A 12864-nucleotide genomic window follows, 5' to 3' on the forward strand; every position below is an offset into this window, starting at 1 on the left:
ACCAAACCAGTAACGTTTGCACTTCCATTTTTCAGCGCCTACCGTTTTAGCATTTAAAACTTGGTTTGACTATCAATAAATATAATTTTGGATAGTCATAATTATAATTCGACTAGTCACAATGACAATTAGAGATATCTGCAATTATAATTCCAATAGTAAGAAATCGGATTAGAGATATCTCTAAATACTTTATGACTAGTCAAAACTAAAAGTAAAAACTAAAGTTTTAAATGCTAAAACGGCCGAAAGCGGACCTCTTCACTGACGTAATGACGTGCACTTGCTAGCCTGTTCCATTTACGTGTTCTCCGAGTGCTAAAGAGGAGCCTCGCCTAGACTCTGAAGGAAGTGACTTGGAAGGACCAGTCCTGCCAAGGAAGTATCCTTGACATTGAGAAACGCCTTAGATGTCTTACGGCGGAGTCTCTAACGTCATCATTTACAAAATGTTTGATTTCTTACAAACGTTATTAACGTGTCTATAATTCTGGATGCATGAACATGTTGAAATTGCAGCTTTTCTTTTCGAAAAACGACTTGATCGTGCAGCATAGTTGTGTATCACGGCTACTGGCTGAGACCACAATCGAGCTGTTCAATTATAAAGGTTTTACTGACACCAATAACGATTTTATGACAACTAATCTTTTGTCTAAATTACAGTCTTTGTGTATGTGGTTGTACGTTAGTTATTAGCTGGCTGTGAGTGAGAGCTAGTAGTTACAGTTAGCTGCTACAGCAATTTTACATCAGTGGGAGAGGCAGAATTGCTCCTTCTTTTCAATATAACTTAAGTTGCACATGATTTCCAATCGGTTTGGTTTGTTAAAAACATCTTACGTTATGATACAGGACATTGCTGGCTTTATAGGAGAAGATGCCAGACTTTTGTGCAGCCTACGGATGCTCCAATCGCCGTAGTCTCAAAACGAGAGCCCGTGGATCACCTTTCACCTGTAAGATATGACAATATTATGATTATATTTGGGATAATCTTTAGTTACTTAGTGGATGTGTGTCCAATACAGGTCCTGTTACACAGGAACAGCGGGGCTATGACATAATAGTATTACAAGATTGTTGCTGACCCTAAGTTTGTTTTTACAAGTTTGTTTACACAATCACAGAATGTTTCTTTTGGACACCTTTTTATAACTAGTTTAGTGTGGTTGTCTTGTTCTAAAGTACATACATGCATACGTGTTGCATACGTGCACATTCATACACACAATTACCCCAAACATGATAATTTAGGTGTGTATTTTTGTCCTTACCCTTAATGTTGAAAGAAGGAAAAAGGGTTGGAAATGTTGACAATATTTATATATCTCGGTACATTTCTCACGTTTTTAAGGTTTTCCAAAACCGGAAAGATGAGGAGGCAGTGGGAACTTGCCCTAAGAAGAGACTGTTTTGTTGCCTCTGACAGGACACTGCTCTGCAGTGAGCTCTTCTTCCTCAACCCTAATGCCAGCCAGTTGAAGAACATCTTTAGCAAGGTGATGGCCCGGTGTGCAGAGGCAATGTGACACACAGGATGACCCAGAGTCCCTACCCGCTGTCATCCACACCTCTACAAGCCTGTCAGCTGTAGATATGTCCTCTGCAGCAGGAGGAGAAGATCTTCCATCCCCGTTTGCTGACATTCCTGCCCTAGTACATGACCACAGCTACCTTCCCGTCCGCTTCGATGGTCTCGTGGACAACGCTCTCGTGTACATTTCAGGTAAAGGCTGACTGAAAGTCCATTTTGCCTATAATCGATAGTGCCAATAGTCACATTCTGGGGGAAAACCATCTCACGATAGTCCAAAAAGAGAAATGTTCCCTTAATTTCCACATCCTTATTAATGCTTATTATTATAAGTTATGATATTATTATACTAACTCAAATTTCAGGGTTTATTATGCGACGGGCTCTGAAGAAGCTGTCGGGTGATGTCTGCCGTGCCAGCCTGGTGACAGACGCAGCATCTGCCATCAAGGACCAGAGCTACCAGCTGCTGACTTTAAAACACAATGGAGGTCTGGTGATGCCCTCAGAAGACACAGTGAGGGTCGTCAGGGAAGCAGAGAGGGTCATTCATCAGGCATCAGCAAGTACCAGACGATCACAGCCCGTTAAACTGCTAGAGGTCGTGTACACTGTACAGAAGAGGATAGGGTCAGAGGATGTGTTTGTGCTCGGAGCACATCAGCGAAACGCAGTATGGCATAGACAGCCACCACAATACGCTGTTAACATTAGTTGTGTCCCTGTTTTTTAAGCTAAGGCTGCACCACATCACTAAAGTGACTAACCTTACCTTACAGAGCAACAACATGTGACAGAAGCTCAAAAAAAACGTCCTTTTCAAAGGGCATTAGCCCAAGCTATGTTATTTTGGGTCATTTTTGGGTCAAGTGTAGTTCTCTCTACAGGGTGGGGATTTCAACATGCAGCATTTCTTCATGTATATTTGTAAAGGGGAATCTTGTATCTATTTTTTTTATTGCAAATGTAACTTTTATAATAGTTAAAAAAATAAATAGACTTTTGTGCAATTATTCCATATTTTGTGTAGTCATTCTGTATCAGAACCCCTGACATACAATCCAAATAGTCTACAAGAAACTTCAGAGTGTTACCTTTCATTTGAGACCAGGATTATGCTTCTACACCAAGAGGTTGCCACACAGTAAGCCTTTTATCGTCAGTATGCATTTTGGGTAACCAAAAGTCCTATGGGGAGTTTTCGTAGGGCATTTTACAAAACGCATGAGCATACCTTGGCAAATAAATGGTCTAAAGTACTCATATTTCATTCTATATTGATCTGCTTTTGCACACAGCTTCACAAGAACTGGTGCTTGGGCTCAGTTGTGTTTCTAAAGTCATATCAAGAGACCTAGAAGCTGAAATGTGGTCAACTGAGATGCTTGTTATCCAGCAGAAAGAAAAAACAATATTCTAGCCTCTATAACTCTGTGCCAGTACTTCACACAATTATTCTGAAGTACAATTGTTTCCTAAGAAACTACAGGGTCTCAGCTTTCTAAAGAGGTCAGGCATTTGATGGTAGGCAAAAATATCTGGGAACAGTGATCTCTGAAGTAGGCACAGTGCAATGTCGAGGGGAAAAGCCTAGTAAATGGACCAACCCTGGAGAAGTTAAAATAAACGTAATAATTCAAATTATTTTATTATAATAGTAATATTAATATTATAAAAGTGTATATATATAACTCTCATGTTGCCATTATGTACACTGAGTTTTAGTAGCCTATATATTGATTTAACATAAATACCTTGTGCGTGTGTATATTCATTGCACCTATATGTTCTGTTCAATGTTATTTTCATATGGAAGTCCATGGTTATAATCATTCATAAGTATGCAGTGTCATAAGTACATCTCTGACGTTTATAACAAACCAAACAGTTTGAAAATCGGTAGAAAATTGAGCAAGTTATGGTCATTTAAAAAGTAGATGCACCATTAAAACACAATGTTATGAGTGAGCGAGCTGCCTGTGGCAAGATGGCCGCCAGGTGCAGACGTCGACCTCCATTGGCCAGCAGTGCGCACGAGACATCTAGCCTTTATTATGTATATCTATGGTCGCCACACTCAACTGTCACTGCTACAGCCGGAATGGATGCTCCTAACAGCTTAATTGGTTGCACAAAACCATATATGTTTGAGCCTCCAGAGCCAAAATGTAATTTAGATGATGGTAGTACGCATTTTAGTGACGAAGGCATAGCTAGCAAACTGTAAGCTGTAGTAAGTAACAGTATGACAGTAACTCGCGGTTGAGCGGTGAACTGATGCGAATGTGCTCTATTTATATTGTTAGGGGCGGGCCAGGAGCTCAGGGGGACGCAGTGCGTCATCAATCCCCCGTTTTAGCCCCGCCCAAAAAATCCGGATCACAGCAATGGTCAGAAACTGTTTAACGGTCTAACTCCACAATTCAGTGTTTTACAGTTCACAGTCTTTGTAATATGTTTTAGCAATACATTTCTAACATGTATAATGTGTTTAGACATTTTTTTGAAATTGCCTTTACAGGGACTTTAAGTCATGAAGTTACCAAAAAGGCAATTAAAACTACCTTAAAACTGTGCATGCATGTACGTATTTGAGTCACATTTAAGAACATGTCTCTGAAATGGTTTTCAAAACTGTCCTGAATACTACACAGAGACGTAGTTCACTGACAAACTACGCAATATCATGTTCATTAATGCATGTGATTCGTCTGTGATAATAAACGCGATATTGCATAGCTTGTCAGTGAACTACGGCTCTGTGTAGTAAATGTCGCTCCATCTGAGTCACCGGCTCATTAGTAGAGATGACGCACTGAGTTGAGAGAAAATATGATGCGTGTCAGATCCACGTCATGTTCAGCAGCTGCAGCTCTTAAAGTAATTAAAAGCAGCCAAAACAACCTAATAACCAGCTGCTGCGATGTCTGTTCATCAAACAGCAAAGGAAAAAAAAACTTTATAAGTTTTAAGGATTCTTCTATATTTAATTTAGATTTTAGTGATAACTTTATTCAATTTCTGTATATTTGTTACTTGCTGAAGGGCACAGCTAGCTAAATATAACATTTATGATAATGGGTTTATGTGTAGATTGTTTAAAAAAATAGCTTAATATAAGTGAACTTAAAAGTCTAATAAATGCTAAAATGGATAGCTCTCAATTATACTTCAATGATGAATGGCTATAGTCAATGGTTAAATATTAGGAAAAAAATAATTTCCTCGAGACATCAGTAGTATTGGTATCATTTGTATACTCTATCACAGATGAAGTGAATAAAATGCAATATTTGTCAAAAACACAGACGTTTCAAAAACATTTTCATGAGCAACAGAAACACTTTATGTACTGCTTAATTCATCTGTTCAAGAATAAAGTTCAACATTTAAATACTTATAAAGTTTATGTGTGGGGGTGTATACGTTTTTATCAGTGCGTTTTGATAAATGACTCATAATAACATTTCGACTACAGTAAAAAAGCTTTTACTATTAAGAAAACAGATTTGTGAGCAGTATTTGAATTGAAAATGTTAGAATAAACCCGAAACACATATGATTGTTGTCATGTGGTGATTTTAGCCAATCGTGAAACAGCGGTGTCATCATCAAAGCTCCTGCAGTCGCGCTGGACAAACTGTTTAAAATTAAAGGCTCTCGCGGTGCTTTGATGAAACACATGTCAAGCTGAACAAAATTTCTAACCAGCATACACTGCTTCAATTCAGATTTCAAACGATTTGCGTAGCACCGCGTTAAGTCGAACACACCTTTTGTGTGGTCATGTGATCTCAACATGTGTGCACATGTGGCGACCCGCTCCATGACAAATTAAACCACTTAAATTACAACAGTCTTATGAGTTTATTCAACAATATCATTCATTTCTGTAGAGCTGGACATTTCAATAAGAACCAAATGAGTGAGTTCAGCTTTGAGAATGAAAACCAACCTGTTTGTTCCTCAGTATCTTCATGTTTGACTCTGAATGTGTCTTCAATCTTCATATCTTCACTCTCCTCTTTAATAAACTCCATCTTTGTTTGTTCCTCAGTATCTTCATGTTTGACTCTGAATGTTTCTTCAATCTTCATATCTTCACTCTCCTCTTTAATAAACTCCATCTTTGTTTGTTCCTCAGTATCTTCTTGTTGGACTCTGAATGTTTCTTCAATCTTCATGTCTTCACTCTCCACTTTAATAAACTCAATCTTTGTTTGTTCCTCAGTATCTTCATGCTTGACTCTGAATGTTTCTTCAATCTTCATGTCTTCACTCTCCACTTTAATAAACTCCATCTTTATTATCGTGTGTCACATGGATCTCAGCTGCTTCAGGAGTTTTTCTGTGTGTTTGAACACTTGATCATGTTTAAGACCAGAATAATTAACAGAAAGAAAATTAAATCCAGACTAAATCTTTGGATGTGTCTCAATCACCTCCCTAGTTCAGTAGTCAGCACACTGGTGAGGCTGAGAACACACTACACCAGCGGTTTTCAACTCCAGTCCTTTATATATATATATAAAAAAAACCTTTTACCATAAAAAAACACAGATTTGTGAGCAAAATTGAAACGGAATATGTTAGAATAAACCAGAAACACACATGATCGTTGTCTTGGTAGTCAGCACACTGGTAAAAGAGTCAGACAGAGTGATATTTAATAGCCTTAAATCACCTGACAAGAGAAAAACAACAAAAACTAGCACTCAGTACGCAAGTTTTGTATAAAGATTTATATCTGGTATTTACTGATTTGTATGTTATATTCAATTTGATTCTACTTTTATGAAAACATTTGCAGTTGTTTTGAAAAAATTGTCGCTACACGTTTGTGTTTGTTGTTCTGGTTGCATTTACACTGTTTTGAGCAGAAGATTTGAGCGAATCAAAACAGTGAATCATTTTGTGAATCAATAGATTCAGTTGACTTTCTCCATCACTACTTGCCAGTAACTGAATTCGTGTTTATGATGAACTGTTGCCTCATTTACATATAAAGTATCCTTCATTGATGTCTGATAGATAGATAAAGCACCAAAGTGTTACATTAGGTAATATTTAAGTTCTCTGAATGAGCTGTATTGACTTAAACACTCTAAAGGTGGAAAGCACTCACTTTTTTTTTCAGCCGAATCATAGACGCAGGAGCGCGACGCAGCCTTATGACGTCACATCGACAGACCAAAATAATAGTCTTTTTCACCAAAACCAATGGCAAACAAACAAATGTATGTATATGGTAAACTGAAGTGAGCTTTTCTTTTCCTCTTACCTCTGTATAAAGTAGCGTTCATAGCTCTGTTCTTGTACAGTGGTAAACAAGGAAACACTAATATATTTCATGTAGCATAATTACACAAAGACACTTCTGTTTACATTAACAAAAGGACTAAAGAGGAAAACGAGTTGTTTTGGCAGCATGGTTTCAAAAAAAGTTATTTTAGCAGTGTGGATGAATTTTCAAGTCTGAAACTTGCATTAAAATTTGATTCCTTGTGTCATGACCCTTTTTAAACTGAACAAAAAGTTAGTTCTATTCTAGATTGCAATATAAGGCTACGTTTACATGAAAAAAATTATATTTACAGGTCCTTCTCAAAAAATTAGCATTTTGTGAAAAAGTTCATTATTTTCCATAATGTAATGATAAAAATTAAACTTTCCTATATTTTAGATTCATTGCACACCAACTGAAATATTTCAGGTCTTTTATTGTTTTAATACTGATGATTTTGGCATACAGCTCATGAAAACCCAAAATTCCTATCTCAAAAAATTAGCATATCATGAAAAGGTTCTCTAAACGAGCTATTAACCTAATCATCTGAATCAACTAATTAACTCTAAACACCTGCAAAAGATTCCTGAGGCTTTTAAAAAAACTCCCAGCCTGGTTCATTACTCAAAACCGCAATCATGGGTAAGACTGCCGACCTGACTGCTGTCCAGAAGGCCATCATTGACACCCTCAAGCGAGAGGGTAAGACACAGAAAGAAATTTCTGAACGATTAGGCAGTTCCCAGAGTGCTGTATCAAGGCACCTCAGTGGGAAGTCTGTGGGAAGGAAAAAGTGTGGCAAAAAAACGCTGCACAACGAGAAGAGGTGACCGGACCCTGAGGAAGATTGTGGAGAAGGACCGATTCCAGACCTTGGGGGACCTGCGGAAGCAGTGGACTGAGTCTGGAGTAGAAACATCCAGAGCCACCGTGCACAGGCGTGTGCTTTTGAACCAGAAACAGTGGCAGAAGCGCCTGACCTAGGCTACAGAGAAGCAGCACTGGACTGTTGCTCAGTGGTCCAAAGTACTTTTTTCGGATGAAAGCAAATTTTGCATGTCATTCGGAAATCAAGGTGCCAGAGTCTGGAGGAAGACTGGGGAGAAGGAAATGCCAAAATGCCTGAAGTCCAGTGTCAAGTACCCACAGTCAGTGATGGTCTGGGGTGCCATGTCAGCTCCTGGTGTTGGTCCACTGTGTTTTATCAAGGGCAGGGTCAATGCAGCTAGCTATCAGGAGATTTTGGAGCACTTCATGCTTCCATCTGCTGAAAAGCTTTATGGAGATGAAGATTTCGTTTTTCAGCATGACCTGGCACCTGCTCACAGTGCCAAAACCACTGGTAAATGGTTTACTGACCATGGTATTACTGTGCTCAATTGGCCTGCCAACTCTCCTGACCTGAACCCCATAGAGAATCTGTGGGATATTGTGAAGAGAAAGTTGAGAGACGCAAGACCCAACACCCTGGATGAGCTTAAGGTATCGAAGCATCCTGGGCCTCCATAACACCTCAGCAGTGCCACAGGCTGATTGCCTCCATGCCACGCCGCATTGAAGCAGTCATTTCTGCAAAAGGATTCCCGACCAAGTATTGATTGCATAACTGAACATAATTATTTGGAGGTTGACTTTTTTTGTATTAAAAACACTTTTCTTTTATTGGTCGGATGAAATATGCTAATTTTTTTAGATTTTGGGTTTTCATGAGCTGTATGCCAAAATCATCAGTATTAAAACAATAAAAGACCTGAAATATTTCAGTTGGTGTGCAATGAATCTAAAATATATGAAAGTTTAATTAATGAACTTTTTTCACAATATGCTAATTTTTTGAGAAGGACCTGTATATAAAACTAACTTCATACTGACACACGGCTAAACAAAGGCAGAGTACCGTAACTCAATTTGAATATTTCAAAACAAAGCCAAAGAGCGGTAACTTAGTTTCTCCAGGGCTTTTCAAAGTTACTGTTACGATAACCCATTATTTTCTCGAAAAAACAATGAAATTGACTCAAGATACTCATCCACATAATAAAGGAGGACTCATTTTTTACCAAAATCGAAATTACGGTCTTTTGCCTTTACACGACAGAATGGTACTTTAAACGGATCCCCACAGCGCATTAATATAGAACAGTTATTAAACTTACTTTTCTGATTTTTTCAACAGTCGTCATGCCTCAAAGTAGTCATCTAAAAATTAAATGTGTTAAACATCAGAATTATTTCAAATTAACAGGGTAAAAAGAACAGAATTATAGACAATTACATAAGGCCAAAACATTGTTATATTTGCTTACAATAGCCATTTAAATTATTATTATTTTTTTTTTTACATTTTTTTTTTTAAAATTAGCATATCACATGATTTAATAACTCTGACATCAAAGGTTTCCAGTCAGGTCCAGGTTCCTCTGCACTTTTCACTGCCCTGTCCACTCTTTCATAATTTCTGCAATTTGGCCAATAGACAACTCCATCGCTGCACCAGTTTTGAGGCACCGCTGCTACTGTTTTGTTGATCAGGAAACATGATGAGAGCTTTGGATTTTCCAATGTTTCTCTATGGTGCTGAAACCTAAAGATGTCCGAGTACTGGTCCCTGCACAACTGATACTCGACTGCCACTGGCTCATCTGCGTTCGAGGGGAGGGGCTTACCGATTGGTCAGTTGTGGTGTCTATGAAGGCTTTTCATAATTTATGGCCTTTGCAACATTGACATTCTTACTGAACTTAATTGAATCAACAATAATCTGACAATTTACTGTAAAGTTACTTTGAGTCAATCTGTATTGTATAATGTGCTACATATAACTATATATGACTAAAATAAAAATACAAGCAAACAGGCGATTATTATCCATTTTTAGAAAGACTGTAGTGTTTGTGGCGATGCAAGTTGATGACATTTTTTTTGTTGGTCTCTGACCCTCATTTTGCATAAACATCTATCCAGTCAACACTAATGTGCAACCGCTACAACTAATATTACACCAACAATACTACCACCATCATTCTCCTCAGGAAACAATATAACAAGCAGCTAAACTTGAGTTTTTTGTTGGTTCCTTAAAGCATAAGACATTCAACATTTTTGAATAATCTCTGAAGCCTTGGCACACGAGTATATCAGATGTTTGTAAAGTAGTATAGATTTTCAGATAGTCAGAGTTGAATGCGTAAGTGAAGAACAAAGACTTTTCTGAAAATTCTTTGTGTACTACATACACTCCATCACTGCATGTATTCTACAAATGTCATTTCCACTGACAAACACATTATCCCCATGTGACACTTTAACAGTCCACTTGTCAAAGGTCAAGTCACCATACTGCCCAGCTAGCAGGGAACGTTCTCAGAACTTTGGCTAACATTCCGTACAGGTTTGGTTGATGTTTTAGGGTGCTTTCACACTAGCACTTTTGGTGCGCACACGAGTTCGATTGACGTCAGAGTTCGGTTCATTTAGATGATGTGAACACTGTCTTCTGAACTCAGGTGTGCACCCACGAAGAGTCCGCTTATAAAGGGTGTTCTGGGGTACTGTTCATGTGAATTCTGGTACGGTTCGCTGCTGATGTGAACGCAATCGTACCAAATCACGAAAGTGAACTGCTATTAATGACGTATTATATGATAAAAATGTGTGTTTGTGTGTGTTTCACTCACTTCCCTGACGAGCGTGACTGACGCGCTGCAGACAGAGAACCATATCTCATTTCTGTTCGCCTTCAGCGTTCTTTAGATCATTTGTAGTACATTCGTAAGACAGACGTTAGAAGAGTTTTTAGTCTTGTATGATGCCAGTAAGTCTAAAAACCTAAATTTGCCATGCAAAATATACTCGGTTTTTCGAAGTAGAGGAAGTAAAGGGGAATCTCAAGTCTCCTCATCCAGCCCCCTCAGGAGCATGCCGTGTCTCCCCAGCTCAACCCACGCTGGGAACCCCCACATACCTCACCAATGGTTCCGCCCACTTGCCAAAACATGAGACGAAAAGGACTGCTCTCGACCCTCATCCTCACCCCAGTGTGGGCTCCAGCCCCTGAATCCAGCCCAGAGAGGCCTCCAGTTCCTGAGTTTAGCCAAAAAAAGGGGTCCCATTCCTGAATTAGGCCCAGAGAGGGTCGCGGCCCCCATGTCTAGCCCACAGAGGGCCTCGGAGCCTGTAATTTTCCCCAAGGATTATTTTTTTTTGGGGGGGGGGGGTTTCAGCCATAGAGGTCGGAGGCTGATCCGCCATGGCCCCCTGAGCTCCCAGCGCTGCCATGGCTCCCTGGACTGCATGCTCTGCCTTGGGCCCCTGAGCTGATGTTATGTGGTGCAATGAATGGGGGCGAAGGGGGGAGTTATGTTATGTAAATGTCCTGTGTCTTGTGTTTTGTTTAGTTTCCTATGTGTCCCATGTGCCTTTTTGCTCTAGTTTTACCTTGTGGTTTCCTTTGCCCATATTTGGTTCTTCCTGTTCCTGTTCTGATTATGTTGATTTGTCTCCAGCCATGTTAATTTAGTCTCATCATTTGTGCTCCTTTATAAGCCTGTCTTCTACGTTTATTCGGTGTCCAGTCTCAGTTATCTTTAGTGTGTGTACTCTCCACGTTTCCTCAGTTTTCTATTAAAAGTTCTTTATTGCAAAGATTCTCAGAGCCTCCTGCGTTTCCCTGCCTGACACAACGTAACGGGCACTCTACCTCAATGTGCCTTATGTAATTTAATGGCTGTTACTGCTTGTCTGGAATAAATAGCAGGGTTATAGGAGACACACTCTACCGTGCATGATTCTTTAACTGGAGTCAATCCATGTTTGCCCGTTATGATACCAGACATTGAGTAAATGTTGGGAGTTGCTACCTAACAGTGAATGATGTTCCGGGTTGCTAAAGACCCGAGGTATGCATTTAAGGGTTAAAGCTGAACAGCACAATAAATTTATATTTAAACTTTCTGTTGTTATTATTGAAAAACAATGAATTAAACATTATATTAGACATTCTCTCTACTAGTACTCTAATTTAATTCACAACATTAACCTGACACTGGAAGACATTTTCTGCAGATTCTGAGAACATGTTCAGTATTCACTTTGATATGTTGTTTTATTAAACATTTTTAGAAACAGTAAATTATTTGCTTTGAAGAAGATAACATTTAAATACTTATTTACATAATGATTCAAGTGATAACTGCACAATATTTGTAATTTCATACATACAACACATACACATCACATACAACACATATGATATTCATGATAAATTTATATAAGTTAAAGATGCTTTTTATTTTAAAGCCTCAGTATAAATAAACAATATAAGTAAATCATAATACTACAACAATAGGTCTGTGCAAATTGCAATTAATTGCAATCATAATTTAAAAACATAAAAGAGGACAGTAATGATGAGGATGACAAATATTTTATTGAACATAAAAATAATGTAGAAATAGGCAATGAAACAATTACAAAAAATTTCTTTGACAGTAAAGTCATAATAGAGACATGGTAACACACTAAACCATAGTTACTTATAGTACTGTGTTATGAAATTGACGCGTTATAAATGTGAGAATAGTATACTGCCCTACAAAGCAAAAAGGCAGTAACTACGCAGAGTGCAGAACTGAGAAAAATTACTTAAAAGTTATCCTGTCATCCAGCCTAAGTAGTTGTAGGTAGATTATTGGACATGTTGCTGTTATGTTACTTTATATTTTTATAAGATGTTTTGTCACATAACAAAGGATGCCTTGAATGTCATGAAAATGACAATAACTAATTTTTGACCAAAAATGCAGTTACTGCCTTTTTGCTTTGTAGGGCAGTATAGCTGTCAGGAGAAACTACCAGTACCATGTACTTGTTATGATTTTTAAACAGATAAATATGAGAAATAAAAAGTGACAACAGCATTTCTCTGAATGGGGTCTCACAAATGAGTAAATACAGAAACTGCAGCAATGACATAAAACACTCAAAAATCATGAATTTTGCTCAAATTACTCACTTACCCACGGTAACTAAACACAATGTC

This window comes from Cyprinus carpio, chromosome B4, assembly GCF_018340385.1.
Source record: "Cyprinus carpio isolate SPL01 chromosome B4, ASM1834038v1, whole genome shotgun sequence".
In the NCBI taxonomy this organism is placed as follows: Eukaryota; Metazoa; Chordata; class Actinopteri; order Cypriniformes; family Cyprinidae; genus Cyprinus; species Cyprinus carpio.